This window comes from Hyperolius riggenbachi, chromosome 4 (genome assembly GCF_040937935.1).
Source record: "Hyperolius riggenbachi isolate aHypRig1 chromosome 4, aHypRig1.pri, whole genome shotgun sequence".
Lineage (NCBI taxonomy): Eukaryota > Metazoa > Chordata > Amphibia > Anura > Hyperoliidae > Hyperolius > Hyperolius riggenbachi.
This window is the reverse complement of record NC_090649.1, coordinates 24,884,824-24,912,571: the sequence shown is the minus strand read 5'-3', so window position 1 is coordinate 24,912,571 and position 27,748 is coordinate 24,884,824. Positions and strand designations below refer to the sequence as shown.

General features: G+C 46.6%; 30 non-coding genes across 30 annotated transcripts; all 30 read right to left on the bottom strand.

Annotated features, from left to right (window-relative positions):
- Nucleotides 1-85: 85 nt before the first annotated feature.
- TRNAA-AGC (transfer RNA alanine (anticodon AGC)) lies at nt 86-158 on the bottom strand. The gene has a single exon. It is a non-coding gene; the product is annotated as a tRNA-Ala (tRNA).
- Nucleotides 159-897: 739 nt separating this feature from the next.
- On the bottom strand, nt 898-996 carry TRNAY-GUA (transfer RNA tyrosine (anticodon GUA)). Its single transcript has 2 exons — nt 960-996; nt 898-933 (listed from the first exon to the last, which is right to left on the bottom strand). It is a non-coding gene; the product is annotated as a tRNA-Tyr (tRNA).
- Nucleotides 997-1,102: 106 nt separating this feature from the next.
- Nucleotides 1,103-1,175, bottom strand: TRNAA-AGC (transfer RNA alanine (anticodon AGC)). Its single transcript has one exon. It is a non-coding gene; the product is annotated as a tRNA-Ala (tRNA).
- A 944-nt stretch (nt 1,176-2,119) lies between these two features.
- On the bottom strand, nt 2,120-2,192 carry TRNAA-AGC (transfer RNA alanine (anticodon AGC)). Its single transcript has one exon. It is a non-coding gene; the product is annotated as a tRNA-Ala (tRNA).
- Nucleotides 2,193-2,931: 739 nt separating this feature from the next.
- Nucleotides 2,932-3,030, bottom strand: TRNAY-GUA (transfer RNA tyrosine (anticodon GUA)). Its single transcript has 2 exons — nt 2,994-3,030; nt 2,932-2,967 (listed from the first exon to the last, which is right to left on the bottom strand). It is a non-coding gene; the product is annotated as a tRNA-Tyr (tRNA).
- Nucleotides 3,031-3,136: 106 nt separating this feature from the next.
- TRNAA-AGC (transfer RNA alanine (anticodon AGC)) lies at nt 3,137-3,209 on the bottom strand. Its single transcript has one exon. It is a non-coding gene; the product is annotated as a tRNA-Ala (tRNA).
- A 739-nt stretch (nt 3,210-3,948) lies between these two features.
- On the bottom strand, nt 3,949-4,047 carry TRNAY-GUA (transfer RNA tyrosine (anticodon GUA)). The gene is made up of 2 exons: nt 4,011-4,047; nt 3,949-3,984 (listed from the first exon to the last, which is right to left on the bottom strand). It is a non-coding gene; the product is annotated as a tRNA-Tyr (tRNA).
- Nucleotides 4,048-4,153: 106 nt separating this feature from the next.
- Nucleotides 4,154-4,226, bottom strand: TRNAA-AGC (transfer RNA alanine (anticodon AGC)). The gene has a single exon. It is a non-coding gene; the product is annotated as a tRNA-Ala (tRNA).
- Nucleotides 4,227-4,965: 739 nt separating this feature from the next.
- Nucleotides 4,966-5,064, bottom strand: TRNAY-GUA (transfer RNA tyrosine (anticodon GUA)). Its single transcript has 2 exons — nt 5,028-5,064; nt 4,966-5,001 (listed from the first exon to the last, which is right to left on the bottom strand). It is a non-coding gene; the product is annotated as a tRNA-Tyr (tRNA).
- Nucleotides 5,065-5,982: 918 nt separating this feature from the next.
- Nucleotides 5,983-6,081, bottom strand: TRNAY-GUA (transfer RNA tyrosine (anticodon GUA)). Its single transcript has 2 exons — nt 6,045-6,081; nt 5,983-6,018 (listed from the first exon to the last, which is right to left on the bottom strand). It is a non-coding gene; the product is annotated as a tRNA-Tyr (tRNA).
- A 106-nt stretch (nt 6,082-6,187) lies between these two features.
- TRNAA-AGC (transfer RNA alanine (anticodon AGC)) lies at nt 6,188-6,260 on the bottom strand. Its single transcript has one exon. It is a non-coding gene; the product is annotated as a tRNA-Ala (tRNA).
- A 739-nt stretch (nt 6,261-6,999) lies between these two features.
- Nucleotides 7,000-7,098, bottom strand: TRNAY-GUA (transfer RNA tyrosine (anticodon GUA)). Its single transcript has 2 exons — nt 7,062-7,098; nt 7,000-7,035 (listed from the first exon to the last, which is right to left on the bottom strand). It is a non-coding gene; the product is annotated as a tRNA-Tyr (tRNA).
- Nucleotides 7,099-7,204: 106 nt separating this feature from the next.
- Nucleotides 7,205-7,277, bottom strand: TRNAA-AGC (transfer RNA alanine (anticodon AGC)). Its single transcript has one exon. It is a non-coding gene; the product is annotated as a tRNA-Ala (tRNA).
- Nucleotides 7,278-8,016: 739 nt separating this feature from the next.
- TRNAY-GUA (transfer RNA tyrosine (anticodon GUA)) lies at nt 8,017-8,115 on the bottom strand. The gene is made up of 2 exons: nt 8,079-8,115; nt 8,017-8,052 (listed from the first exon to the last, which is right to left on the bottom strand). It is a non-coding gene; the product is annotated as a tRNA-Tyr (tRNA).
- A 918-nt stretch (nt 8,116-9,033) lies between these two features.
- TRNAY-GUA (transfer RNA tyrosine (anticodon GUA)) lies at nt 9,034-9,132 on the bottom strand. Its single transcript has 2 exons — nt 9,096-9,132; nt 9,034-9,069 (listed from the first exon to the last, which is right to left on the bottom strand). It is a non-coding gene; the product is annotated as a tRNA-Tyr (tRNA).
- A 106-nt stretch (nt 9,133-9,238) lies between these two features.
- TRNAA-AGC (transfer RNA alanine (anticodon AGC)) lies at nt 9,239-9,311 on the bottom strand. The gene has a single exon. It is a non-coding gene; the product is annotated as a tRNA-Ala (tRNA).
- A 739-nt stretch (nt 9,312-10,050) lies between these two features.
- On the bottom strand, nt 10,051-10,149 carry TRNAY-GUA (transfer RNA tyrosine (anticodon GUA)). Its single transcript has 2 exons — nt 10,113-10,149; nt 10,051-10,086 (listed from the first exon to the last, which is right to left on the bottom strand). It is a non-coding gene; the product is annotated as a tRNA-Tyr (tRNA).
- A 106-nt stretch (nt 10,150-10,255) lies between these two features.
- On the bottom strand, nt 10,256-10,328 carry TRNAA-AGC (transfer RNA alanine (anticodon AGC)). The gene has a single exon. It is a non-coding gene; the product is annotated as a tRNA-Ala (tRNA).
- Nucleotides 10,329-11,270: 942 nt separating this feature from the next.
- Nucleotides 11,271-11,343, bottom strand: TRNAA-AGC (transfer RNA alanine (anticodon AGC)). The gene has a single exon. It is a non-coding gene; the product is annotated as a tRNA-Ala (tRNA).
- A 738-nt stretch (nt 11,344-12,081) lies between these two features.
- On the bottom strand, nt 12,082-12,180 carry TRNAY-GUA (transfer RNA tyrosine (anticodon GUA)). Its single transcript has 2 exons — nt 12,144-12,180; nt 12,082-12,117 (listed from the first exon to the last, which is right to left on the bottom strand). It is a non-coding gene; the product is annotated as a tRNA-Tyr (tRNA).
- A 918-nt stretch (nt 12,181-13,098) lies between these two features.
- Nucleotides 13,099-13,197, bottom strand: TRNAY-GUA (transfer RNA tyrosine (anticodon GUA)). Its single transcript has 2 exons — nt 13,161-13,197; nt 13,099-13,134 (listed from the first exon to the last, which is right to left on the bottom strand). It is a non-coding gene; the product is annotated as a tRNA-Tyr (tRNA).
- A 919-nt stretch (nt 13,198-14,116) lies between these two features.
- On the bottom strand, nt 14,117-14,215 carry TRNAY-GUA (transfer RNA tyrosine (anticodon GUA)). The gene is made up of 2 exons: nt 14,179-14,215; nt 14,117-14,152 (listed from the first exon to the last, which is right to left on the bottom strand). It is a non-coding gene; the product is annotated as a tRNA-Tyr (tRNA).
- A 1,934-nt stretch (nt 14,216-16,149) lies between these two features.
- Nucleotides 16,150-16,248, bottom strand: TRNAY-GUA (transfer RNA tyrosine (anticodon GUA)). Its single transcript has 2 exons — nt 16,212-16,248; nt 16,150-16,185 (listed from the first exon to the last, which is right to left on the bottom strand). It is a non-coding gene; the product is annotated as a tRNA-Tyr (tRNA).
- A 1,935-nt stretch (nt 16,249-18,183) lies between these two features.
- TRNAY-GUA (transfer RNA tyrosine (anticodon GUA)) lies at nt 18,184-18,282 on the bottom strand. The gene is made up of 2 exons: nt 18,246-18,282; nt 18,184-18,219 (listed from the first exon to the last, which is right to left on the bottom strand). It is a non-coding gene; the product is annotated as a tRNA-Tyr (tRNA).
- A 106-nt stretch (nt 18,283-18,388) lies between these two features.
- TRNAA-AGC (transfer RNA alanine (anticodon AGC)) lies at nt 18,389-18,461 on the bottom strand. The gene has a single exon. It is a non-coding gene; the product is annotated as a tRNA-Ala (tRNA).
- Nucleotides 18,462-20,216: 1,755 nt separating this feature from the next.
- On the bottom strand, nt 20,217-20,315 carry TRNAY-GUA (transfer RNA tyrosine (anticodon GUA)). Its single transcript has 2 exons — nt 20,279-20,315; nt 20,217-20,252 (listed from the first exon to the last, which is right to left on the bottom strand). It is a non-coding gene; the product is annotated as a tRNA-Tyr (tRNA).
- A 1,935-nt stretch (nt 20,316-22,250) lies between these two features.
- On the bottom strand, nt 22,251-22,349 carry TRNAY-GUA (transfer RNA tyrosine (anticodon GUA)). Its single transcript has 2 exons — nt 22,313-22,349; nt 22,251-22,286 (listed from the first exon to the last, which is right to left on the bottom strand). It is a non-coding gene; the product is annotated as a tRNA-Tyr (tRNA).
- A 1,934-nt stretch (nt 22,350-24,283) lies between these two features.
- TRNAY-GUA (transfer RNA tyrosine (anticodon GUA)) lies at nt 24,284-24,382 on the bottom strand. The gene is made up of 2 exons: nt 24,346-24,382; nt 24,284-24,319 (listed from the first exon to the last, which is right to left on the bottom strand). It is a non-coding gene; the product is annotated as a tRNA-Tyr (tRNA).
- A 1,934-nt stretch (nt 24,383-26,316) lies between these two features.
- Nucleotides 26,317-26,415, bottom strand: TRNAY-GUA (transfer RNA tyrosine (anticodon GUA)). The gene is made up of 2 exons: nt 26,379-26,415; nt 26,317-26,352 (listed from the first exon to the last, which is right to left on the bottom strand). It is a non-coding gene; the product is annotated as a tRNA-Tyr (tRNA).
- Nucleotides 26,416-26,521: 106 nt separating this feature from the next.
- Nucleotides 26,522-26,594, bottom strand: TRNAA-AGC (transfer RNA alanine (anticodon AGC)). The gene has a single exon. It is a non-coding gene; the product is annotated as a tRNA-Ala (tRNA).
- Nucleotides 26,595-27,748: the final 1,154 nt, after the last annotated feature.

Here is a 27,748-nt window from a genome sequence, read left to right as displayed (position 1 = left end):
CAGCCTTTGATCCTCATTCCTAGCGAGCGGAAGGTGCAGAAAATGAGTGTTTGTCTCTGGGGTTCTAGATGGAAAAGCATGTGTGTGGAGGATGCGGGCATCGATCCCGCTACCTCTCGCATGCTAAGCGAGCGCTCTACCATTTGAGCTAATCCCCCATCTATACACATCTGCGCAAGAGACGCGGGCGGATGAGCGGAACTGCGATGTCAGAGTTAACGATGGAACGCCACACAGTTTCATTGGAATGGAGGACTGTGTATTTTACAACATTTCTTTTGTCTTCACAGAGTGTTGAGCAAGGGGTCAACAAAAAGTAGGAATTTTAGAAAGGTGTGATACAACCGGTAAAAAGTAATCAGACTCCCAAAAGTGGAAGCAGACAAAACGGGTCGCTAGAGGTATTAAGTCAAATACAAAGCACTTTGTCTTCAAACAAAGTAGTGGGCTGCTGCCAATAAGGGTCGCTACTGACTTTAGTTCTTCTCCAATGACCTAGTAGATGGAATGGAAAGTGGGAGAAAGCACTCTTGCCCTTGTTGCTTTTTTTTTGTGCTCTGGACTGAGGTGCAGTGAGGCTAAAAAGGGGGAACTTGATGGCCACTGAGCTATGAAAGGATACCCCACAAGAGTCTTTTTTGGCCTTTGATCCTCAACCCTACCCAGCTGAACTCTGTAACTCTGTCTAGCAAGCTGCCCGACTCCCCTTTTTTAATTGAGTCAGGGTAACAGTAATAGGTAATTACCCTGGCAGGTAGAAGCCCAAAAATGGTTTGCCAGAGATGTGGGCCGTTTTCCACTAAAGCGGTGGAGTAAGGAAGACGCTGTTGTATCATGGGATGCAAACGGGAAAGGGTCAACAAGAAAGACGGTGTGTTATCAACGTGACGTAAAAGTTCCTTCGAGCCGGAATCGAACCAGTGACCTAAGGATTACAGTTTTCTCAACATTTTGTCAATCTACAGTCCTCCGCTCTACCAGCTGAGCTATCGAAGGATACACCAGCTAAGGTTTTGCCAGCCTTTGATCCTCATTCCTAGCGAGCGGAAGGTGCAGAAAATGAGTGTTTGTCTCTGGGGTTCAAGATGGAAAAGCATGTGTGTGGAGGATGCGGGCATCGATCCCGCTACCTCTCGCATGCTAAGCGAGCGCTCTACCATTTGAGCTAATCCCCCATCTATACACATCTGCGCAAGAGACGCGGGCGGATGAGCGGAACTGCGATGTCAGAGTTAACGATGGAACGCCACACAGTTTCATTGGAATGGAGGACTGTGTATTTTACAACATTTCTTTTGTCTTCACAGAGTGTTGAGCAAGGGGTCAACAAAAAGTAGGAATTTTAGAAAGGTGTGATACAACCGGTAAAAAGTAATCAGACTCCCAAAAGTGGAAGCAGACAAAACGGGTCGCTAGAGGTATTAAGTCAAATACAAAGCACTTTGTCTTCAAACAAAGTAGTGGGCTGCTGCCAATAAGGGTCGCTACTGACTTTAGTTCTTCTCCAATGCCCTGGTAGATGAAATGGAAAGTGGGAGATAGCACTCTTGCCCTTGTTGCTTTTTTTTTGTGCTCTGGACTGAGGTGCAGTGAGGCTAAAAAGGGGGAACTTGATGACCACTGAGCTATCAAAGGATACCCCACAAGAGTCTTTTTTGGCCTTTGATCCTCAACCCTACCCAGCTGAACTCTGTAACTCTTTCTAGCAAGCTGCCCGACTCCCCTTTTTTAATTGAGTCAGGGTAACAGTAATAGGTAATTACCCTGGCAGGTAGAAGCCCAAAAATGGTTTGCCAGAGATGTGGGCCGTTTTCCACTAAAGCGGTGGAGTAAGGAAGACGCTGTTGTATCATGGGATGCAAACGGGAAAGGGTCAACAAGAAAGACGGTGTGTTATCAACGTGACGTAAAAGCTCCTTCGAGCCAGAATCGAACCAGCGACCTAAGGATTACAGTTTTCTCAACATTTTGTCAATCTACAGTCCTCCGCTCTACCAGCTGAGCTATCGAAAGATACCCCAGCTAAGGTTTTGCCAGCCTTTGATCCTCATTCCTAGCGAGCGGAAGGTGCAGAAAATGAGTGTTTGTCTCTGGGGTTCTAGATGGAAAAGCATGTGTGTGGAGGATGCGGGCATCGATCCCGCTACCTCTCGCATGCTAAGCGAGCGCTCTACCATTTGAGCTAATCCCCCATCTATACACATCTGCGCAAGAGACGCGGGCGGATGAGCGGAACTGCGATGTCAGAGTTAACGATGGAACGCCACACAGTTTCATTGGAATGGAGGACTGTGTATTTTACAACATTTCTTTTGTCTTCACAGAGTGTTGAGCAAGGGGTCAACAAAAAGTAGGAATTTTAGAAAGGTGTGATACAACCGGTAAAAAGTAATCAGACTCCCAAAAGTGGAAGCAGACAAAACGGGTCGCTAGAGGTATTAAGTCAAATACAAAGCACTTTGTCTTCAAACAAAGTAGTGGGCTGCTGCCAATAAGGGTCGCAACTGACTTTAGTTCTTCTCCAATGACCTAGTAGATGGAATGGAAAGTGGGAGAAAGCACTCTTGCCCTTGTTGCTTTTTTTTTGTGCTCTGGACTGAGGTGCAGTGAGGCTAAAAAGGGGGAACTTGATGGCCACTGAGCTATGAAAGGATACCCCACAAGAGTCTTTTTTGGCCTTTGATCCTCAACCCTACCCAGCTGAACTCTGTAACTCTTTCTAGCAAGCCGCCCGACTCCCCTTTTTTAATTGAGTCAGGGTAACAGTAATAGGTAATTACCCTGGCAGGTAGAAGCCCAAAAATGGTTTGCCAGAGATGTGGGCCGTTTTCCACTAAAGCGGTGGAGTAAGGAAGACGCTGTTGTATCATGGGATGCAAACGGGAAAGGGTCAACAAGAAAGACGGTGTGTTATCAACGTGACGTAAAAGTTCCTTCGAGCCGGAATCGAACCAGCGACCTAAGGATTACAGTTTTCTCAACATTTTGTCAATCTACAGTCCTCCGCTCTACCAGCTGAGCTATCGAAGGATACCCCAGCTAAGGTTTTGCCAGCCTTTGATCCTCATTCCTAGCGAGCGGAAGGTGCAGAAAATGAGTGTTTGTCTCTGGGGTTCAAGATGGAAAAGCATGTGTGTGGAGGATGCGGGCATCGATCCCGCTACCTCTCGCATGCTAAGCGAGCGCTCTACCGTTTGAGCTAATCCCCCATCTATACACATCTGCGCAAGAGACGCGGGCGGATGAGCGGAACTGCGATGTCAGAGTTAACGATGGAACGCCACACAGTTTCATTGGAATGGAGGACTGTGTATTTTACAACATTTCTTTTGTCTTCACAGAGTGTTGAGCAAGGGGTCAACAAAAAGTAGGAATTTTAGAAAGGTGTGATACAACCGGTAAAAAGTAATCAGACTCCCAAAAGTGGAAGCAGACAAAACGGGTCGCTAGAGGTATTAAGTCAAATACAAAGCACTTTGTCTTCAAACAAAGTAGTGGGCTGCTGCCAATAAGGGTCGCTACTGACTTTAGTTCTTCTCCAATGACCTAGTAGATGGAATGGAAAGTGGGAGATAGCACTCTTGCCCTTGTTGCTTTTTTTTTGTGCTCTGGACTGAGGTGCAGTGAGGCTAAAAAGGGGGAACTTGATGGCCACTGAGCTATGAAAGGATACCCCACAAGAGTCTTTTTTGGCCTTTGATCCTCAACCCTACCCAGGTGAACTCTGTAACTCTTTCTAGCAAGCTGCCCGACTCCCCTTTTTTAATTGAGTCAGGGTAACAGTAATAGGTAATTACCCTGGCAGGTAGAAGCCCAAAAATGGTTTGCCAGAGATGTGGGCCGTTTTCCACTAAAGCGGTGGAGTAAGGAAGACGCTGTTGTATCATGGGATGCAAACGGGAAAGGGTCAACAAGAAAGACGGTGTGTTATCAACGTGACGTAAAAGTTCCTTCAAGCCGGAATCGAACCAGCGACCTAAGGATTACAGTTTTCTCAACATTTTGTCAATCTACAATCCTCCGCTCTACCAGCTGAGCTATCGAAGGATACCCCAGCTAAGGTTTTGCCAGCCTTTGATCCTCATTCCTAGCGAGCGGAAGGTGCAGAAAATGAGTGTTTGTCTCTGGGGTTCAAGATGGAAAAGCATGTGTGTGGAGGATGCGGGCATCGATCCCGCTACCTCTCGCATGCTAAGCGAGCGCTCTACCATTTGAGCTAATCCCCCATCTATACACATCTGCGCAAGAGACGCGGGCGGATGAGCGGAACTGCGATGTCAGAGTTAACGATGGAACGCCACACAGTTTCATTGGAATGGAGGACTGTGTATTTTACAACATTTCTTTTGTCTTCACAGAGTGTTGAGCAAGGGGTCAACAAAAAGTAGGAATTTTAGAAAGGTGTGATACAACCGGTAAAAAGTAATCAGACTCCCAAAAGTGGAAGCAGACAAAACGGGTCGCTAGAGGTATTAAGTCAAATACAAAGCACTTTGTCTTCAAACAAAGTAGTGGGCTGCTGCCAATAAGGGTCGCTACTGACTTTAGTTCTTCTCCAATGACCTAGTAGATGGAATGGAAAGTGGGAGATAGCACTCTTGCCCTTGTTGCTTTTTTTTTGTGCTCTGGACTGAGGTGCAGTGAGGCTAAAAAGGGGGAACTTGATGGCCACTGAGCTATGAAAGGATACCCCACAAGAGTCTTTTTTGGCCTTTGATCCTCAACCCTACCCAGCTGAACTCTGTAACTCTTTCTAGCAAGCTGCCCGACTCCCCTTTTTTAATTGAGTCAGGGTAACAGTAATAGGTAATTACCCTGGCAGGTAGAAGCCCAAAAATGGTTTGCCAGAGATGTGGGCCGTTTTCCACTAAAGCGGTGGAGTAAGGAAGACGCTGTTGTATCATGGGATGCAAACGGGAAAGGGTCAACAAGAAAGACGGTGTGTTATCAACGTGACGTAAAAGTTCCTTCGAGCCGGAATCGAACCAGCGACCTAAGGATTACAGTTTTCTCAACATTTTGTCAATCTACAGTCCTCCGCTCTACCAGCTGAGCTATCGAAGGATACCCCAGCTAAGGTTTTGCCAGCCTTTGATCCTCATTCCTAGCGAGCGGAAGGTGCAGAAAATGAGTGTTTGTCTCTGGGGTTCAAGATGGAAAAGCATGTGTGTGGAGGATGCAGGCATCGATCCCGCTACCTCTCGCATGCTAAGCGAGCGCTCTACCATTTGAGCTAATCCCCCATCTATACACGTGTGTGCAAGAGACGCGGGCGGATGAGCGGAACTGCGATGTCAGAGTTAACGATGGAACGCCACACAGTTTCATTGGAATGGAGGACTGTGTATTTTACAACATTTCTTTTGTCTTCACAGAGTGTTGAGCAAGGGGTCAACAAAAAGTAGGAATTTTAGAAAGGTGTGATACAACCGGTAAAAAGTAATCAGACTCCCAAAAGTGGAAGCAGACAAAACGGGTCGCTAGAGGTATTAAGTCAAATACAAAGCACTTTGTCTTCAAACAAAGTAGTGGGCTGCTGCCAATAAGGGTCGCTACTGACTTTAGTTCTTCTCCAATGACCTAGTAGATGGAATGGAAAGTGGGAGAAAGCACTCTTGCCCTTGTTGCTTTTTTTTTGTGCTCTGGACTGAGGTGCAGTGAGGCTAAAAAGGGGGAACTTGATGGCCACTGAGCTATGAAAGGATACCCCACAAGAGTCTTTTTTGGCCTTTGATCCTCAACCCTACCCAGCTGAACTCTGTAACTCTTTCTAGCAAGCTGCCCGACTCCCCTTTTTTAATTGAGTCAGGGTAACAGTAATAGGTAATTACCCTGGCAGGTAGAAGCCCAAAAATGGTTTGCCAGAGATGTGGGCCGTTTTCCACTAAAGCGGTGGAGTAAGGAAGACGCTGTTGTATCATGGGATGCAAACGGGAAAGGGTCAACAAGTAAGACGGTGTGTTATCAACGTGACGTAAAAGTTCCTTCGAGCCGGAATCGAACCAGCGACCTAAGGATTACAGTTTTCTCAACATTTTGTCAATCTACAGTCCTCCGCTCTACCAGCTGAGCTATCGAAGGATACACCAGCTAAGGTTTTGCCAGCCTTTGATCCTCATTCCTAGCGAGCGGAAGGTGCAGAAAATGAGTGTTTGTCTCTGGGGTTCAAGATGGAAAAGCATGTGTGTGGAGGATGCGGGCATCGATCCCGCTACCTCTCGCATGCTAAGCGAGCGCTCTACCATTTGAGCTAATCCCCCATCAATACACATCTGCGCAAGAGACGCGGGCGGATGAGCGGAACTGCGATGTCAGAGTTAACGATGGAACGCCACACAGTTTCATTGGAATGGAGGACTGTGTATTTTACAACATTTCTTTTGTCTTCACAGAGTGTTGAGCAAGGGGTCAACAAAAAGTAGGAATTTTAGAAAGGTGTGATACAACCGGTAAAAAGTAATCAGACTCCCAAAAGTGGAAGCAGACAAAACGGGTCGCTAGAGGTATTAAGTCAAATACAAAGCACTTTGTCTTCAAACAAAGTAGTGGGCTGCTGCCAATAAGGGTCGCTACTGACTTTAGTTCTTCTCCAATGACCTAGTAGATGGAATGGAAAGTGGGAGATAGCACTCTTGCCCTTGTTGCTTTTTTTTTGTGCTCTGGACTGAGGTGCAGTGAGGCTAAAAAGGGGGAACTTGATGGCCACTGAGCTATGAAAGGATACCCCACAAGAGTCTTTTTTGGCCTTTGATCCTCAACCCTACCCAGGTGAACTCTGTAACTCTTTCTAGCAAGCTGCCCGACTCCCCTTTTTTAATTGAGTCAGGGTAACAGTAATAGGTAATTACCCTGGCAGGTAGAAGCCCAAAAATGGTTTGCCAGAGATGTGGGCCGTTTTCCACTAAAGCGGTGGAGTAAGGAAGACGCTGTTGTATCATGGGATGCAAACGGGAAAGGGTCAACAAGAAAGACGGTGTGTTATCAACGTGACGTAAAAGTTCCTTCAAGCCGGAATCGAACCAGCGACCTAAGGATTACAGTTTTCTCAACATTTTGTCAATCTACAGTCCTCCGCTCTACCAGCTGAGCTATCGAAGGATACCCCAGCTAAGGTTTTGCCAGCCTTTGATCCTCATTCCTAGCGAGCGGAAGGTGCAGAAAATGAGTGTTTGTCTCTGGGGTTCAAGATGGAAAAGCATGTGTGTGGAGGATGCGGGCATCGATCCCGCTACCTCTCGCATGCTAAGCGAGCGCTCTACCATTTGAGCTAATCCCCCATCTATACACATCTGCGCAAGAGACGCGGGCGGATGAGCGGAACTGCGATGTCAGAGTTAACGATGGAACGCCACACAGTTTCATTGGAATGGAGGACTGTGTATTTTACAACATTTCTTTTGTCTTCACAGAGTGTTGAGCAAGGGGTCAACAAAAAGTAGGAATTTTAGAAAGGTGTGATACAACCGGTAAAAAGTAATCAGACTCCCAAAAGTGGAAGCAGACAAAACGGGTCGCTAGAGGTATTAAGTCAAATACAAAGCACTTTGTCTTCAAACAAAGTAGTGGGCTGCTGCCAATAAGGGTCGCTACTGACTTTAGTTCTTCTCCAATGACCTAGTAGATGGAATGGAAAGTGGGAGATAGCACTCTTGCCCTTGTTGCTTTTTTTTTGTGCTCTGGACTGAGGTGCAGTGAGGCTAAAAAGGGGGAACTTGATGGCCACTGAGCTATGAAAGGATACCCCACAAGAGTCTTTTTTGGCCTTTGATCCTCAACCCTACCCAGCTGAACTCTGTAACTCTTTCTAGCAAGCTGCCCGACTCCCCTTTTTTAATTGAGTCAGGGTAACAGTAATAGGTAATTACCCTGGCAGGTAGAAGCCCAAAAATGGTTTGCCAGAGATGTGGGCCGTTTTCCACTAAAGCGGTGGAGTAAGGAAGACGCTGTTGTATCATGGGATGCAAACGGGAAAGGGTCAACAAGAAAGACGGTGTGTTATCAACGTGACGTAAAAGTTCCTTCGAGCCGGAATCGAACCAGCGACCTAAGGATTACAGTTTTCTCAACATTTTGTCAATCTACAGTCCTCCGCTCTACCAGCTGAGCTATCGAAGGATACCCCAGCTAAGGTTTTGCCAGCCTTTGATCCTCATTCCTAGCGAGCGGAAGGTGCAGAAAATGAGTGTTTGTCTCTGGGGTTCAAGATGGAAAAGCATGTGTGTGGAGGATGCAGGCATCGATCCCGCTACCTCTCGCATGCTAAGCGAGCGCTCTACCATTTGAGCTAATCCCCCATCTATACACGTGTGTGCAAGAGACGCGGGCGGATGAGCGGAACTGCGATGTCAGAGTTAACGATGGAACGCCACACAGTTTCATTGGAATGGAGGACTGTGTATTTTACAACATTTCTTTTGTCTTCACAGAGTGTTGAGCAAGGGGTCAACAAAAAGTAGGAATTTTAGAAAGGTGTGATACAACCGGTAAAAAGTAATCAGACTCCCAAAAGTGGAAGCAGACAAAACGGGTCGCTAGAGGTATTAAGTCAAATACAAAGCACTTTGTCTTCAAACAAAGTAGTGGGCTGCTGCCAATAAGGGTCGCTACTGACTTTAGTTCTTCTCCAATGACCTAGTAGATGGAATGGAAAGTGGGAGAAAGCACTCTTGCCCTTGTTGCTTTTTTTTTGTGCTCTGGACTGAGGTGCAGTGAGGCTAAAAATGGGGAACTTGATGGCCACTGAGCTATGAAAGGATACCCCACAAGAGTCTTTTTTGGCCTTTGATCCTCAACCCTACCCAGCTGAACTCTGTAACTCTTTCTAGCAAGCTGCCTGACTCCCCTTTTTTAATTGAGTCAGGGTAACAGTAATAGGTAATTACCCTGGCAGGTAGAAGCCCAAAAATGGTTTGCCAGAGATGTGGGCCGTTTTCCACTAAAGCGGTGGAGTAAGGAAGACGCTGTTGTATCATGGGATGCAAACGGGAAAGGGTCAACAAGTAAGACGGTGTGTTATCAACGTGACGTAAAAGATCCTTCGAGCCGGAATCGAACCAGCGACCTAAGGATTACAGTTTTCTCAACATTTTGTCAATCTACAGTCCTCCGCTCTACCAGCTGAGCTATCGAAGGATACCCCAGCTAAGGTTTTGCCAGCCTTTGATCCTCATTCCTAGCGAGCGGAAGGTGCAGAAAATGAGTGTTTGTCTCTGGGGTTCAAGATGGAAAAGCATGTGTGTGGAGGATGCGGGCATCGATCCCGCTACCTCTCGCATGCTAAGCGAGCGCTCTACCATTTGAGCTAATCCCCCATCAATACACATCTGCGCAAAAGACGCGGGCGGATGAGCGGAACTGCGATGTCAGAGTTAACGATGGAACGCCACACAGTTTCATTGGAATGGAGGACTGTGTATTTTACAACATTTCTTTTGTCTTCACAGAGTGTTGAGCAAGGGGTCAACAAAAAGTAGGAATTTTAGAAAGGTGTGATACAACCGGTAAAAAGTAATCAGACTCCCAAAAGTGGAAGCAGACAAAACGGGTCGCTAGAGGTATTAAGTCAAATACAAAGCACTTTGTCTTCAAACAAAGTAGTGGGCTGCTGCCAATAAGGGTCGCTACTGACTTTAGTTCTTCTCCAATGACCTAGTAGATGGAATGGAAAGTGGGAGAAAGCACTCTTGCCCTTGTTGCTTTTTTTTTGTGCTCTGGACTGAGGTGCAGTGAGGCTAAAAAGGGGGAACTTGATGGCCACTGAGCTATGAAAGGATACCCCACAAGAGTCTTTTTTGGCCTTTGATCCTCAACCCTACCCAGCTGAACTCTGTAACTCTTTCTAGCAAGCTGCCCGACTCCCCTTTTTTAATTGAGTCAGGGTAACAGTAATAGGTAATTACCCTGGCAGGTAGAAGCCCAAAAATGGTTTGCCAGAGATGTGGGCCGTTTTCCACTAAAGCGGTGGAGTAAGGAAGACGCTGTTGTATCATGGGATGCAAACGGGAAAGGGTCAACAAGAAAGACGGTGTGTTATCAACGTGACGTAAAAGTTCCTTCGAGCCGGAATCGAACCAGCGACCTAAGGATTACAGTTTTCTCAACATTTTGTCAATCTACAGTCCTCCGCTCTACCAGCTGAGCTATCGAAGGATACCTCAGCTAAGGTTTTGCCAGCCTTTGATCCTTTTTCCTAGCGAGCGGAAGGTGCAGAAAATGAGTGTTTGTCTCTGGGGTTCAAGATGGAAAAGCATGTGTGTGGAGGATGCGGGCATCGATCCCGCTACCTCTCGCATGCTAAGCGAGCGCTCTACCATTTGAGCTAATCCCCCATCTATACACATCTGTGCAAGAGACGCGGGCGGATGAGCGGAACTGCGATGTCAGAGTTAACGATGGAACGCCACACAGTTTCATTGGAATGGAGGACTGTGTATTTTACAACATTTCTTTTGTCTTCACAGAGTGTTGAGCAAGGGGTCAACAAAAAGTAGGAATTTTAGAAAGGTGTGATACAACCGGTAAAAAGTAATCAGACTCCCAAAAGTGGAAGCAGACAAAACGGGTCGCTAGAGGTATTAAGTCAAATACAAAGCACTTTGTCTTCAAACAAAGTAGTGGGCTGCTGCCAATAAGGGTCGCTACTGACTTTAGTTCTTCTCCAATGACCTAGTAGATGGAATGGAAAGTGGGAGAAAGCACTCTTGCCCTTGTTGCTTTTTTTGTGCTCTGGACTGAGGTGCAGTGAGGCTAAAAAGGGGGAACTTGATGGCCACTGAGCTATGAAAGGATACCCCACAAGAGTCTTTTTTAGCCTTTGATCCTCAACCCTACCCAGCTGAACTCTGTAACTCTTTCTAGCAAGCTGCCCGACTCCCCTTTTTTAATTGAGTCAGGGTAACAGTAATAGGTAATTACCCTGGCTGGTAGAAGCCCAAAAATGGTTTGCCAGAGATGTGGGCCGTTTTCCACTAAAGCGGTGGAGTAAGGAAGACGCTGTTGTATCATGGGATGCAAACGGGAAAGGGTCAACAAGAAAGACGGTGTGTTATCAACGTGACGTAAAAGTTCCTTTGAGCCGGAATCGAACCAGCGACCTAAGGATTACAGTTTTCTCAACATTTTGTCAATCTACAGTCCTCCGCTCTACCAGCTGAGCTATCGAAGGATACCCCAGCTAAGGTTTTGCCAGCCTTTGATCCTCATTCCTAGCGAGCGGAAGGTGCAGAAAATGAGTATTTGTCTCTGGGGTTCAAGGTGGAAAAGCATGTGTGTGGAGGATGCGGGCATCGATCCCGCTACCTCTCGCATGCTAAGCGAGCGCTCTACCATTTGAGCTAATCCCCCATCTATACACATCTGCGCAAGAGACGCGGGCGGATGAGCGGAACTGCGATGTCAGAGTTAACGATGGAACGCCACACAGTTTCATTGGAATGGAGGACTGTGTATTTTACAACATTTCTTTTGTCTTCACAGAGTGTTGAGCAAGGGGTCAACAAAAAGTAGGAATTTTAGAAAGGTGTGATACAACCGGTAAAAAGTAATCAGACTCCCAAAAGTGGAAGCAGACAAAACGGGTCGCTAGAGGTATTAAGTCAAATACAAAGCACTTTGTCTTCAAACAAAGTAGTGGGCTGCTGCCAATAAGGGTCGCTACTGACTTTAGTTCTTCTCCAATGACCTAGTAGATGGAATGGAAAGTGGGAGAAAGCACTCTTGCCCTTGTTGCTTTTTTTTGTGCTCTGGACTGAGGTGCAGTGAGGCTAAAAATGGGGAACTTGATGGCCACTGAGCTATGAAAGGATACCCCACAAGAGTCTTTTTTGGCCTTTGATCCTCAACCCTACCCAGCTGAACTCTGTAACTCTTTCTAGCAAGCTGCCCGACTCCCCTTTTTTAATTGAGTCAGGGTAACAGTAATAGGTAATTACCCTGGCAGGTAGAAGCCCAAAAATGGTTTGCCAGAGATGTGGGCCGTTTTCCACTAAAGCGGTGGAGTAAGGAAGACGCTGTTGTATCATGGGATGCAAACGGGAAAGGGTCAACAAGAAAGACGGTGTGTTATCAATGTGACGTAAAAGTTCCTTCGAGCCGGAATCGAACCAGCGACCTAAGAATTACAGTTTTCTCAACATTTTGTCAATCTACAGTCCTCCGCTCTACCAGCTGAGCTATCGAAGGATACCCCAGCTAAGGTTTTGCCAGCCTTTGATCCTCATTCCTAGCGAGCGGAAGGTGCAGAAAATGAGTGTTTGTCTCTGGGGTTCAAGATGGAAAAGCATGTGTGTGGAGGATGCGGGCATCAATCCCGCTACCTCTCGCATGCTAAGCGAGCGCTCTACCATTTGAGCTAATCCCCCATCTATACACATCTGCGCAAGAGACGCGGGCGGATGAGCGGAACTGCGATGTCAGAGTTAACGATGGAACGCCACACAGTTTCATTGGAATGGAGGACTGTGTATTTTACAACATTTCTTTTGTCTTCACAGAGTGTTGAGCAAGGGGTCAACAAAAAGTAGGAATTTTAGAAAGGTGTGATACAACCGGTAAAAAGTAATCAGACTCCCAAAAGTGGAAGCAGACAAAACGGGTCGCTAGAGGTATTAAGTCAAATACAAAGCACTTTGTCTTCAAACAAAGTAGTGGGCTGCTGCCAATAAGGGTCGCTACTGACTTTAGTTCTTCTCCAATGACCTAGTAGATGGAATGGAAAGTGGGAGATAGCACTCTTGCCCTTGTTGCTTTTTTTTTGTGCTCTGGACTGAGGTGCAGTGAGGCTAAAAAGGGGGAACTTGATGGCCACTGAGCTATGAAAGGATACCCCACAAGAGTCTTTTTTGGCCTTTGATCCTCAACCCTACCCAGCTGAACTCTGTAACTCTTTCTAGCAAGCTGCCCGACTCCCCTTTTTTAATTGAGTCAGGGTAACAGTAATAGGTAATTACCCTGGCAGGTAGAAGCCCAAAAATGGTTTGCCAGAGATGTGGGCCGTTTTCCACTAAAGCGGTGGAGTAAGGAAGACGCTGTTGTATCATGGGATGCAAACGGGAAAGGGTCAACAAGAAAGACGGTGTGTTATCAACGTGACGTAAAAGTTCCTTCGAGCCGGAATCGAACCAGCGACCTAAGGATTACAGTTTTCTCAACATTTTGTCAATCTACAGTCCTCCGCTCTACCAGCTGAGCTATCGAAGGATACCCCAGCTAAGGTTTTGCCAGCCTTTGATCCTCATTCCTAGCGAGCGGAAGGTGCAGAAAATGAGTGTTTGTCTCTGGGGTTCAAGATGGAAAAGCATGTGTGTGGAGGATGCGGGCATCAATCCCGCTACCTCTCGCATGCTAAGCGAGCGCTCTACCATTTGAGCTAATCCCCCATCTATACACATCTGCGCAAGAGACGCGGGCGGATGAGCGGAACTGCGATGTCAGAGTTAACGATGGAACGCCACACAGTTTCATTGGAATGGAGGACTGTGTATTTTACAACATTTCTTTTGTCTTCACAGAGTGTTGAGCAAGGGGTCAACAAAAAGTAGGAATTTTAGAAAGGTGTGATACAACCGGTAAAAAGTAATCAGACTCCCAAAAGTGGAAGCAGACAAAACGGGTCGCTAGAGGTATTAAGTCAAATACAAAGCACTTTGTCTTCAAACAAAGTAGTGGGCTGCTGCCAATAAGGGTCGCTACTGACTTTAGTTCTTCTCCAATGACCTAGTAGATGGAATGGAAAGTGGGAGATAGCACTCTTGCCCTTGTTGCTTTTTTTTTTGTGCTCTGGACTGAGGTGCAGTGAGGCTAAAAAGGGGGAACTTGATGGCCACTGAGCTATGAAAGGATACCCCACAAGAGTCTTTTTTGGCCTTTGATCCTCAACCCTACCCAGCTGAACTCTGTAACTCTTTCTAGCAAGCTGCCCGACTCCCCTTTTTTAATTGAGTCAGGGTAACAGTAATAGGTAATTACCCTGGCAGGTAGAAGCCCAAAAATGGTTTGCCAGAGATGTGGGCCGTTTTCCACTAAAGCGGTGGAGTAAGGAAGACGCTGTTGTATCATGGGATGCAAACGGGAAAGGGTCAACAAGAAAGACGGTGTGTTATCAACGTGACGTAAAAGTTCCTTCGAGCCGGAATCGAACCAGCGACCTAAGGATTACAGTTTTCTCAACATTTTGTCAATCTACAGTCCTCCGCTCTACCAGCTGAGCTATCGAAGGATACCCCAGCTAAGGTTTTGCCAGCCTTTGATCCTCATTCCTAGCGAGCGGAAGGTGAAGAAAATGAGTGTTTGTCTCTGGGGTTCAAGATGGAAAAGCATGTGTGTGGAGGATGCGGGCATCAATCCCGCTACCTCTCGCATGCTAAGCGAGCGCTCTACCATTTGAGCTAATCCCCCATCTATACACATCTGCGCAAGAGACGCGGGCGGATGAGCGGAACTGCGATGTCAGAGTTAACGATGGAACGCCACACAGTTTCATTGGAATGGAGGACTGTGTATTTTACAACATTTCTTTTGTCTTCACAGAGTGTTGAGCAAGGGGTCAACAAAAAGTAGGAATTTTAGAAAGGTGTGATACAACCGGTAAAAAGTAATCAGACTCCCAAAAGTGGAAGCAGACAAAACGGGTCGCTAGAGGTATTAAGTCAAATACAAAGCACTTTGTCTTCAAACAAAGTAGTGGGCTGCTGCCAATAAGGGTCGCTACTGACTTTAGTTCTTCTCCAATGACCTAGTAGATGGAATGGAAAGTGGGAGAAAGCACTCTTGCCCTTGTTGCTTTTTTTTGTGCTCTGGACTGAGGTGCAGTGAGGCTAAAAAGGGGGAACTTGATGGCCACTGAGCTATGAAAGGATACCCCACAAGAGTCTTTTTTGGCCTTTGATCCTCAACCCTACCCAGCTGAACTCTGTAACTCTTTCTAGCAAGCTGCCCGACTCCCCTTTTTTAATTGAGTCAGGGTAACAGTAATAGGTAATTACCCTGGCAGGTAGAAGCCCAAAAATGGTTTGCCAGAGATGTGGGCCGTTTTCCACTAAAGCGGTGGAGTAAGGAAGACGCTGTTGTATCATGGGATGCAAACGGGAAAGGGTCAACAAGAAAGACGGTGTGTTATCAACGTGACGTAAAAGTTCCTTCGAGCCGGAATCGAACCAGCGACCTAAGGATTACAGTTTTCTCAACATTTTGTCAATCTACAGTCTCACGCTCTACCAGCTGAGCTATCGAAGGATACCCCAGCTAAGGTTTTGCCAGCCTTTGATCCTCATTCCTAGCGAGCGGAAGGTGCAGAAAATGAGTGTTTGTCTCTGGGGTTCAAGATGGAAAAGCATGTGTGTGGAGGATGCGGGCATCGATCCCGCTAACTCTCGCATGCTAAGCGAGCGCTCCACCATTTGAGCTAATCCCCCATCTATACACATCTGCGCAAGAGACGCGGGCGGATGAGCGGAACTGCGATGTCAGAGTTAACGATGGAACGCCACACAGTTTCATTGGAATGGAGGACTGTGTATTTTACAACATTTCTTTTGTCTTCACAGAGTGTTGAGCAAGGGGTCAACAAAAAGTAGGAATTTTAGAAAGGTGTGATACAACCGGTAAAAAGTAATCAGACTCCCAAAAGTGGAAGCAGACAAAACGGGTCGCTAGAGGTATTAAGTCAAATACAAAGCACTTTGTCTTCAAACAAAGTAGTGGGCTGCTGCCAATAAGGGTCGCTACTGACTTTAGTTCTTCTCCAATGACCTAGTAGATGGAATGGAAAGTGGGAGAAAGCACTCTTGCCCTTGTTGCTTTTTTTTTGTGCTCTGGACTGAGGTGCAGTGAGGCTAAAAAGGGGGAACTTGATGGCCACTGAGCTATGAAAGGATACCCCACAAGAGTCTTTTTTGGCCTTTGATCCTCAACCCTACCCAGCTGAACTCTGTAACTCTTTCTAGCAAGCTGCCCGACTCCCCTTTTTTAATTGAGTCAGGGTAACAGTAATAGGTAATTACCCTGGCAGGTAGAAGCCCAAAAATGGTTTGCCAGAGATGTGGGCCGTTTTCCACTAAAGCGGTGGAGTAAGGAAGACGCTGTTGTATCATGGGATGCAAACGGGAAAGGGTCAACAAGAAAGACGGTGTGTTATCAACGTGACGTAAAAGTTCCTTCGAGCCGGAATCGAACCAGCGACCTAAGGATTACAGTTTTCTCAACATTTTGTCAATCTACAGTCCTCCGCTCTACCAGCTGAGCTATCGAAGGATACCCCAGCTAAGGTTTTGCCAGCCTTTGATCCTCATTCCTAGCGAGCGGAAGGTGCAGAAAATGAGTGTTTGTCTCTGGGGTTCAAGATGGAAAAGCATGTTTGTGGAGGATGCGGGCATCGATCCCGCTAACTCTCGCATGCTAAGCGAGCGCTCTACCATTTGAGCTAATCCCCCATCTATACACAACTGCGCAAGAGACGCGGGCGGATGAGCGGAACTGCGATGTCAGAGTTAACGATGGAACGCCACACAGTTTCATTGGAATGGAGGACTGTGTATTTTACAACATTTCTTTTGTCTTCACAGAGTGTTGAGCAAGGGGTCAACAAAAAGTAGGAATTTTAGAAAGGTGTGATACAACCGGTAAAAAGTAATCAGACTCCCAAAAGTGGAAGCAGACAAAACGGGTCGCTAGAGGTATTAAGTCAAATACAAAGCACTTTGTCTTCAAACAAAGTAGTGGGCTGCTGCCAATAAGGGTCGCTACTGACTTTAGTTCTTCTCCAATGACCTAGTAGATGGAATGGAAAGTGGGAGAAAGCACTCTTGCCCTTGTTGCTTTTTTTTTGTGCTCTGGACTGAGGTGCAGTGAGGCTAAAAAGGGGGAACTTGATGGCCACTGAGCTATGAAAGGATACCCCACAAGAGTCTTTTTTGGCCTTTGATCCTCAACCCTACCCAGCTGAACTCTGTAACTCTTTCTAGCAAGCTGCCCGACTCCCCTTTTTTAATTGAGTCAGGGTAACAGTAATAGGTAATTACCCTGGCAGGTAGAAGCCCAAAAATGGTTTGCCAGAGATGTGGGCCGTTTTCCACTAAAGCGGTGGAGTAAGGAAGACGCTGTTGTATCATGGGATGCAAACGGGAAAGGGTCAACAAGAAAGACGGTGTGTTATCAACGTGACGTAAAAGTTCCTTCGAGCCGGAATCGAACCAGCGACCTAAGGATTACAGTTTTCTCAACATTTTGTCAATCTACAGTCTCACGCTCTACCAGCTGAGCTATCGAAGGATACCCCAGCTAAGGTTTTGCCAGCCTTTGATCCTCATTCCTAGCGAGCGGAAGGTGCAGAAAATGAGTGTTTGTCTCTGGGGTTCAAGATGGAAAAGCATGTGTGTGGAGGATGCGGGCATCGATCCCGCTAACTCTCGCATGCTAAGCGAGCGCTCCACCATTTGAGCTAATCCCCCATCTATACACATCTGCGCAAGAGACACGGGCGGATGAGCGGAACTGCGATGTCAGAGTTAACGATGGAACGCCACACAGTTTCATTGGAATGGAGGACTGTGTATTTTACAACATTTCTTTTGTCTTCACAGAGTGTTGAGCAAGGGGTCAACAAAAAGTAGGAATTTTAGAAAGGTGTGATACAACCGGTAAAAAGTAATCAGACTCCCAAAAGTGGAAGCAGACAAAACGGGTCGCTAGAGGTATTAAGTCAAATACAAAGCACTTTGTCTTCAAACAAAGTAGTGGGCTGCTGCCAATAAGGGTCGCTACTGACTTTAGTTCTTCTCCAATGACCTAGTAGATGGAATGGAAAGTGGGAGAAAGCACTCTTGCCCTTGTTGCTTTTTTTTTGTGCTCTGGACTGAGGTGCAGTGAGGCTAAAAAGGGGGAACTTGATGGCCACTGAGCTATGAAAGGATACCCCACAAGAGTCTTTTTTGGCCTTTGATCCTCAACCCTACCCAGCTGAACTCTGTAACTCTTTCTAGCAAGCTGCCCGACTCCCCTTTTTTAATTGAGTCAGGGTAACAGTAATAGGTAATTACCCTGGCAGGTAGAAGCCCAAAAATGGTTTGCCAGAGATGTGGGCCGTTTTCCACTAAAGCGGTGGAGTAAGGAAGACGCTGTTGTATCATGGGATGCAAACGGGAAAGGGTCAACAAGAAAGACGGTGTGTTATCAACGTGACGTAAAAGTTCCTTCGAGCCGGAATCGAACCAGCGACCTAAGGATTACAGTTTTCTCAACATTTTGTCAATCTACAGTCCTCCGCTCTACCAGCTGAGCTATCGAAGGATACCCCAGCTAAGGTTTTGCCAGCCTTTGATCCTCATTCCTAGTGAGCGGAAGGTGCAGAAAATGAGTGTTTGTCTCTGGGGTTCAAGATGGAAAAGCATGTGTGTGGAGGATGCGGGCATCGATCCCGCTACCTCTCGCATGCTAAGCGAGCGCTCTACCATTTGAGCTAATCCCCCATCTATACACAACTGCGCAAGAGACGCGGGCGGATGAGCGGAACTGCGATGTCAGAGTTAACGATGGAACGCCACACAGTTTCATTGGAATGGAGGACTGTGTATTTTACAACATTTCTTTTGTCTTCACAGAGTGTTGAGCAAGGGGTCAACAAAAAGTAGGAATTTTAGAAAGGTGTGATACAACCGGTAAAAAGTAATCAGACTCCCAAAAGTGGAAGCAGAAAAAACGGGTCGCTAGAGGTATTAAGTCAAATACAAAGCACTTTGTCTTCAAACAAAGTAGTGGGCTGCTGCCAATAAGGGTCGCTACTGACTTTAGTTCTTCTCCAATGACCTAGTAGATGGAATGGAAAGTGGGAGATAGCACTCTTGCCCTTGTTGCTTTTTTTTGTGCTCTGGACTGAGGTGCAGTGAGGCTAAAAAGGGGGAACTTGATGGCCACTGAGCTATGAAAGGATACCCCACAAGAGTCTTTTTTGGCCTTTGATCCTCAACCCTACCCAGCTGAACTCTGTAACTCTTTCTAGCAAGCTGCCCGACTCCCCTTTTTTAATTGAGTCAGGGTAACAGTAATAGGTAATTACCCTGGCAGGTAGAAGCCCAAAAATGGTTTGCCAGAGATGTGGGCCGTTTTCCACTAAAGCGGTGGAGTAAGGAAGACGCTGTTGTATCATGGGATGCAAACGGGAAAGGGTCAACAAGAAAGACGGTGTGTTATCAACGTGACGTAAAAGTTCCTTCGAGCCGGAATCGAACCAGCGACCTAAGGATTACAGTTTTCTCAACATTTTGTCAATCTACAGTCTCACGCTCTACCAGCTGAGCTATCGAAGGATACCCCAGCTAAGGTTTTGCCAGCCTTTGATCCTCATTCCTAGCGAGCGGAAGGTGCAGAAAATGAGTGTTTGTCTCTGGGGTTCAAGATGGAAAAGCATGTGTGTGGAGGATGCGGGCATCGATCCCGCTAACTCTCGCATGCTAAGCGAGCGCTCCACCATTTGAGCTAATCCCCCATCTATACACATCTGCGCAAGAGACGCGGGCGGATGAGCGGAACTGCGATGTCAGAGTTAACGATGGAACGCCACACAGTTTCATTGGAATGGAGGACTGTGTATTTTACAACATTTCTTTTGTCTTCACAGAGTGTTGAGCAAGGGGTCAACAAAAAGTAGGAATTTTAGAAAGGTGTGATACAACCGGTAAAAAGTAATCAGACTCCCAAAAGTGGAAGCAGACAAAACGGGTCGCTAGAGGTATTAAGTCAAATACAAAGCACTTTGTCTTCAAACAAAGTAGTGGGCTGCTGCCAATAAGGGTCGCTACTGACTTTAGTTCTTCTCCAATGACCTAGTAGATGGAATGGAAAGTGGGAGAAAGCACTCTTGCCCTTGTTGCTTTTTTTTTGTGCTCTGGACTGAGGTGCAGTGAGGCTAAAAAGGGGGAACTTGATGGCCACTGAGCTATGAAAGGATACCCCACAAGAGTCTTTTTTGGCCTTTGATCCTCAACCCTACCCAGCTGAACTCTGTAACTCTTTCTAGCAAGCTGCCCGACTCCCCTTTTTTAATTGAGTCAGGGTAACAGTAATAGGTAATTACCCTGGCAGGTAGAAGCCCAAAAATGGTTTGCCAGAGATGTGGGCCGTTTTCCACTAAAGCGGTGGAGTAAGGAAGACGCTGTTGTATCATGGGATGCAAACGGGAAAGGGTCAACAAGAAAGACGGTGTGTTATCAACGTGACGTAAAAGTTCCTTCGAGCCGGAATCGAACCAGCGACCTAAGGATTACAGTTTTCTCAACATTTTGTCAATCTACAGTCCTCCGCTCTACCAGCTGAGCTATCGAAGGATACCCCAGCTAAGGTTTTGCCAGCCTTTGATCCTCATTCCTAGCGAGCGGAAGGTGCAGAAAATGAGTGTTTGTCTCTGGGGTTCAAGATGGAAAAGCATGTGTGTGGAGGATGCGGGCATCGATCCCGCTAACTCTCGCATGCTAAGCGAGCGCTCTACCATTTGAGCTAATCCCCCATCTATACACAACTGCGCAAGAGACGCGGGCGGATGAGCGGAACTGCGATGTCAGAGTTAACGATGGAACGCCACACAGTTTCATTGGAATGGAGGACTGTGTATTTTACAACATTTCTTTTGTCTTCACAGAGTGTTGAGCAAGGGGTCAACAAAAAGTAGGAATTTTAGAAAGGTGTGATACAACCGGTAAAAAGTAATCAGACTCCCAAAAGTGGAAGCAGACAAAACGGGTCGCTAGAGGTATTAAGTCAAATACAAAGCACTTTGTCTTCAAACAAAGTAGTGGGCTGCTGCCAATAAGGGTCGCTACTGACTTTAGTTCTTCTCCAATGACCTAGTAGATGGAATGGAAAGTGGGAGAAAGCACTCTTGCCCTTGTTGCTTTTTTTTTGTGCTCTGGACTGAGGTGCAGTGAGGCTAAAAAGGGGGAACTTGATGGCCACTGAGCTATGAAAGGATACCCCACAAGAGTCTTTTTTGGCCTTTGATCCTCAACCCTACCCAGCTGAACTCTGTAACTCTTTCTAGCAAGCTGCCCGACTCCCCTTTTTTAATTGAGTCAGGGTAACAGTAATAGGTAATTACCCTGGCAGGTAGAAGCCCAAAAATGGTTTGCCAGAGATGTGGGCCGTTTTCCACTAAAGCGGTGGAGTAAGGAAGACGCTGTTGTATCATGGGATGCAAACGGGAAAGGGTCAACAAGAAAGACGGTGTGTTATCAACGTGACGTAAAAGTTCCTTCGAGCCGGAATCGAACCAGCGACCTAAGGATTACAGTTTTCTCAACATTTTGTCAATCTACAGTCTCACGCTCTACCAGCTGAGCTATCGAAGGATACCCCAGCTAAGGTTTTGCCAGCCTTTGATCCTCATTCCTAGCGAGCGGAAGGTGCAGAAAATGAGTGTTTGTCTCTGGGGTTCAAGATGGAAAAGCATGTGTGTGGAGGATGCGGGCATCGATCCCGCTAACTCTCGCATGCTAAGCGAGCGCTCCACCATTTGAGCTAATCCCCCATCTATACACATCTGCGCAAGAGACGCGGGCGGATGAGCGGAACTGCGATGTCAGAGTTAACGATGGAACGCCACACAGTTTCATTGGAATGGAGGACTGTGTATTTTACAACATTTCTTTTGTCTTCACAGAGTGTTGAGCAAGGGGTCAACAAAAAGTAGGAATTTTAGAAAGGTGTGATACAACCGGTAAAAAGTAATCAGACTCCCAAAAGTGGAAGCAGACAAAACGGGTCGCTAGAGGTATTAAGTCAAATACAAAGCACTTTGTCTTCAAACAAAGTAGTGGGCTGCTGCCAATAAGGGTCGCTACTGACTTTAGTTCTTCTCCAATGACCTAGTAGATGGAATGGAAAGTGGGAGAAAGCACTCTTGCCCTTGTTGCTTTTTTTTTGTGCTCTGGACTGAGGTGCAGTGAGGCTAAAAAGGGGGAACTTGATGGCCACTGAGCTATGAAAGGATACCCCACAAGAGTCTTTTTTGGCCTTTGATCCTCAACCCTACCCAGCTGAACTCTGTAACTCTTTCTAGCAAGCTGCCCGACTCCCCTTTTTTAATTGAGTCAGGGTAACAGTAATAGGTAATTACCCTGGCAGGTAGAAGCCCAAAAATGGTTTGCCAGAGATGTGGGCCGTTTTCCACTAAAGCGGTGGAGTAAGGAAGACGCTGTTGTATCATGGGATGCAAACGGGAAAGGGTCAACAAGAAAGGCGGTGTGTTATCAACGTGACGTAAAAGTTCCTTCGAGCCGGAATCGAACCAGCGACCTAAGGATTACAGTTTTCTCAACATTTTGTCAATCTACAGTCCTCCGCTCTACCAGCTGAGCTATCGAAGGATACCCCAGCTAAGGTTTTGCCAGCCTTTGATCCTCATTCCTAGCGAGCGGAAGGTGCAGAAAATGAGTGTTTGTCTCTGGGGTTCAAGATGGAAAAGCATGTGTGTGGAGGATGCGGGCATCGATCCCGCTAACTCTCGCATGCTAAGCGAGCGCTCTACCATTTGAGCTAATCCCCCATCTATACACAACTGCGCAAGAGACGCGGGCGGATGAGCGGAACTGCGATGTCAGAGTTAACGATGGAACGCCACACAGTTTCATTGGAATGGAGGACTGTGTATTTTACAACATTTCTTTTGTCTTCACAGAGTGTTGAGCAAGGGGTCAACAAAAAGTAGGAATTTTAGAAAGGTGTGATACAACCGGTAAAAAGTAATCAGACTCCCAAAAGTGGAAGCAGACAAAACGGGTCGCTAGAGGTATTAAGTCAAATACAAAGCACTTTGTCTTCAAACAAAGTAGTGGGCTGCTGCCAATAAGGGTCGCTACTGACTTTAGTTCTTCTCCAATGACCTAGTAGATGGAATGGAAAGTGGGAGAAAGCACTCTTGCCCTTGTTGCTTTTTTTTGTGCTCTGGACTGAGGTGCAGTGAGGCTAAAAAGGGGGAACTTGATGGCCACTGAGCTATGAAAGGATACCCCACAAGAGTCTTTTTTGGCCTTTGATCCTCAACCCTACCCAGCTGAACTCTGTAACTCTTTCTAGCAAGCTGCCCGACTCCCCTTTTTTAATTGAGTCAGGGTAACAGTAATAGGTAATTACCCTGGCAGGTAGAAGCCCAAAAATGGTTTGCCAGAGATGTGGGCCGTTTTCCACTAAAGCGGTGGAGTAAGGAAGACGCTGTTGTATCATGGGATGCAAACGGGAAAGGGTCAACAAGAAAGACGGTGTGTTATCAACGTGACGTAAAAGTTCCTTCGAGCCGGAATCGAACCAGCGACCTAAGGATTACAGTTTTCTCAACATTTTGTCAATCTACAGTCTCACGCTCTACCAGCTGAGCTATCGAAGGATACCCCAGCTAAGGTTTTGCCAGCCTTTGATCCTCATTCCTAGCGAGCGGAAGGTGCAGAAAATGAGTGTTTGTCTCTGGGGTTCAAGATGGAAAAGCATGTGTGTGGAGGATGCGGGCATCGATCCCGCTAACTCTCGCATGCTAAGCGAGCGCTCCACCATTTGAGCTAATCCCCCATCTATACACATCTGCGCAAGAGACACGGGCGGATGAGCGGAACTGCGATGTCAGAGTTAACGATGGAACGCCACACAGTTTCATTGGAATGGAGGACTGTGTATTTTACAACATTTCTTTTGTCTTCACAGAGTGTTGAGCAAGGGGTCAACAAAAAGTAGGAATTTTAGAAAGGTGTGATACAACCGGTAAAAAGTAATCAGACTCCCAAAAGTGGAAGCAGACAAAACGGGTCGCTAGAGGTATTAAGTCAAATACAAAGCACTTTGTCTTCAAACAAAGTAGTGGGCTGCTGCCAATAAGGGTCGCTACTGACTTTAGTTCTTCTCCAATGACCTAGTAGATGGAATGGAAAGTGGGAGAAAGCACTCTTGCCCTTGTTGCTTTTTTTTTGTGCTCTGGACTGAGGTGCAGTGAGGCTAAAAAGGGGGAACTTGATGGCCACTGAGCTATGAAAGGATACCCCACAAGAGTCTTTTTTGGCCTTTGATCCTCAACCCTACCCAGCTGAACTCTGTAACTCTTTCTAGCAAGCTGCCCGACTCCCCTTTTTTAATTGAGTCAGGGTAACAGTAATAGGTAATTACCCTGGCAGGTAGAAGCCCAAAAATGGTTTGCCAGAGATGTGGGCCGTTTTCCACTAAAGCGGTGGAGTAAGGAAGACGCTGTTGTATCATGGGATGCAAACGGGAAAGGGTCAACAAGAAAGACGGTGTGTTATCAACGTGACGTAAAAGTTCCTTCGAGCCGGAATCGAACCAGCGACCTAAGGATTACAGTTTTCTCAACATTTTGTCAATCTACAGTCCTCCGCTCTACCAGCTGAGCTATCGAAGGATACCCCAGCTAAGGTTTTGCCAGCCTTTGATCCTCATTCCTAGCGAGCGGAAGGTGCAGAAAATGAGTGTTTGTCTCTGGGGTTCAAGATGGAAAAGCATGTTTGTGGAGGATGCGGGCATCGATCCCGCTAACTCTCGCATGCTAAGCGAGCGCTCTACCATTTGAGCTAATCCCCCATCTATACACAACTGCGCAAGAGACGCGGGCGGATGAGCGGAACTGCGATGTCAGAGTTAACGATGGAACGCCACACAGTTTCATTGGAATGGAGGACTGTGTATTTTACAACATTTCTTTTGTCTTCACAGAGTGTTGAGCAAGGGGTCAACAAAAAGTAGGAATTTTAGAAAGGTGTGATACAACCGGTAAAAAGTAATCAGACTCCCAAAAGTGGAAGCAGACAAAACGGGTCGCTAGAGGTATTAAGTCAAATACAAAGCACTTTGTCTTCAAACAAAGTAGTGGGCTGCTGCCAATAAGGGTCGCTACTGACTTTAGTTCTTCTCCAATGACCTAGTAGATGGAATGGAAAGTGGGAGATAGCACTCTTGCCCTTGTTGCTTTTTTTTGTGCTCTGGACTGAGGTGCAGTGAGGCTAAAAAGGGGGAACTTGATGGCCACTGAGCTATGAAAGGATACCCCACAAGAGTCTTTTTTGGCCTTTGATCCTCAACCCTACCCAGCTGAACTCTGTAACTCTTTCTAGCAAGCTGCCCGACTCCCCTTTTTTAATTGAGTCAGGGTAACAGTAATAGGTAATTACCCTGGCAGGTAGAAGCCCAAAAATGGTTTGCCAGAGATGTGGGCCGTTTTCCACTAAAGCGGTGGAGTAAGGAAGACGCTGTTGTATCATGGGATGCAAACGGGAAAGGGTCAACAAGAAAGACGGTGTGTTATCAACGTGACGTAAAAGTTCCTTCGAGCCGGAATCGAACCAGCGACCTAAGGATTACAGTTTTCTCAACATTTTGTCAATCTACAGTCTCACGCTCTACCAGCTGAGCTATCGAAGGATACCCCAGCTAAGGTTTTGCCAGCCTTTGATCCTCATTCCTAGCGAGCGGAAGGTGCAGAAAATGAGTGTTTGTCTCTGGGGTTCAAGATGGAAAAGCATGTGTGTGGAGGATGCGGGCATCGATCCCGCTAACTCTCGCATGCTAAGCGAGCGCTCCACCATTTGAGCTAATCCCCCATCTATACACATCTGCGCAAGAGACACGGGCGGATGAGCGGAACTGCGATGTCAGAGTTAACGATGGAACGCCACACAGTTTCATTGGAATGGAGGACTGTGTATTTTACAACATTTCTTTTGTCTTCACAGAGTGTTGAGCAAGGGGTCAACAAAAAGTAGGAATTTTAGAAAGGTGTGATACAACCGGTAAAAAGTAATCAGACTCCCAAAAGTGGAAGCAGACAAAACGGGTCGCTAGAGGTATTAAGTCAAATACAAAGCACTTTGTCTTCAAACAAAGTAGTGGGCTGCTGCCAATAAGGGTCGCTACTGACTTTAGTTCTTCTCCAATGACCTAGTAGATGGAATGGAAAGTGGGAGAAAGCACTCTTGCCCTTGTTGCTTTTTTTTTGTGCTCTGGACTGAGGTGCAGTGAGGCTAAAAAGGGGGAACTTGATGGCCACTGAGCTATGAAAGGATACCCCACAAGAGTCTTTTTTGGCCTTTGATCCTCAACCCTACCCAGCTGAACTCTGTAACTCTTTCTAGCAAGCTGCCCGACTCCCCTTTTTTAATTGAGTCAGGGTAACAGTAATAGGTAATTACCCTGGCAGGTAGAAGCCCAAAAATGGTTTGCCAGAGATGTGGGCCGTTTTCCACTAAAGCGGTGGAGTAAGGAAGACGCTGTTGTATCATGGGATGCAAACGGGAAAGGGTCAACAAGAAAGACGGTGTGTTATCAACGTGACGTAAAAGTTCCTTCGAGCCGGAATCGAACCAGCGACCTAAGGATTACAGTTTTCTCAACATTTTGTCAATCTACAGTCCTCCGCTCTACCAGCTGAGCTATCGAAGGATACCCCAGCTAAGGTTTTGCCAGCCTTTGATCCTCATTCCTAGTGAGCGGAAGGTGCAGAAAATGAGTGTTTGTCTCTGGGGTTCAAGATGGAAAAGCATGTGTGTGGAGGATGCGGGCATCGATCCCGCTACCTCTCGCATGCTAAGCGAGCGCTCTACCATTTGAGCTAATCCCCCATCTATACACAACTGCGCAAGAGACGCGGGCGGATGAGCGGAACTGCGATGTCAGAGTTAACGATGGAACGCCACACAGTTTCATTGGAATGGAGGACTGTGTATTTTACAACATTTCTTTTGTCTTCACAGAGTGTTGAGCAAGGGGTCAACAAAAAGTAGGAATTTTAGAAAGGTGTGATACAACCGGTAAAAAGTAATCAGACTCCCAAAAGTGGAAGCAGAAAAAACGGGTCGCTAGAGGTATTAAGTCAAATACAAAGCACTTTGTCTTCAAACAAAGTAGTGGGCTGCTGCCAATAAGGGTCGCTACTGACTTTAGTTCTTCTCCAATGACCTAGTAGATGGAATGGAAAGTGGGAGATAGCACTCTTGCCCTTGTTGCTTTTTTTTGTGCTCTGGACTGAGGTGCAGTGAGGCTAAAAAGGGGGAACTTGATGGCCACTGAGCTATGAAAGGATACCCCACAAGAGTCTTTTTTGGCCTTTGATCCTCAACCCTACCCAGCTGAACTCTGTAACTCTTTCTAGCAAGCTGCCCGACTCCCCTTTTTTAATTGAGTCAGGGTAACAGTAATAGGTAATTACCCTGGCAGGTAGAAGCCCAAAAATGGTTTGCCAGAGATGTGGGCCGTTTTCCACTAAAGCGGTGGAGTAAGGAAGACGCTGTTGTATCATGGGATGCAAACGGGAAAGGGTCAACAAGAAAGACGGTGTGTTATCAACGTGACGTAAAAGTTCCTTCGAGCCGGAATCGAACCAGCGACCTAAGGATTACAGTTTTCTCAACATTTTGTCAATCTACAGTCTCACGCTCTACCAGCTGAGCTATCGAAGGATACCCCAGCTAAGGTTTTGCCAGCCTTTGATCCTCATTCCTAGCGAGCGGAAGGTGCAGAAAATGAGTGTTTGTCTCTGGGGTTCAAGATGGAAAAGCATGTGTGTGGAGGATGCGGGCATCGATCCCGCTAACTCTCGCATGCTAAGCGAGCGCTCCACCATTTGAGCTAATCCCCCATCTATACACATCTGCGCAAGAGACGCGGGCGGATGAGCGGAACTGCGATGTCAGAGTTAACGATGGAACGCCACACAGTTTCATTGGAATGGAGGACTGTGTATTTTACAACATTTCTTTTGTCTTCACAGAGTGTT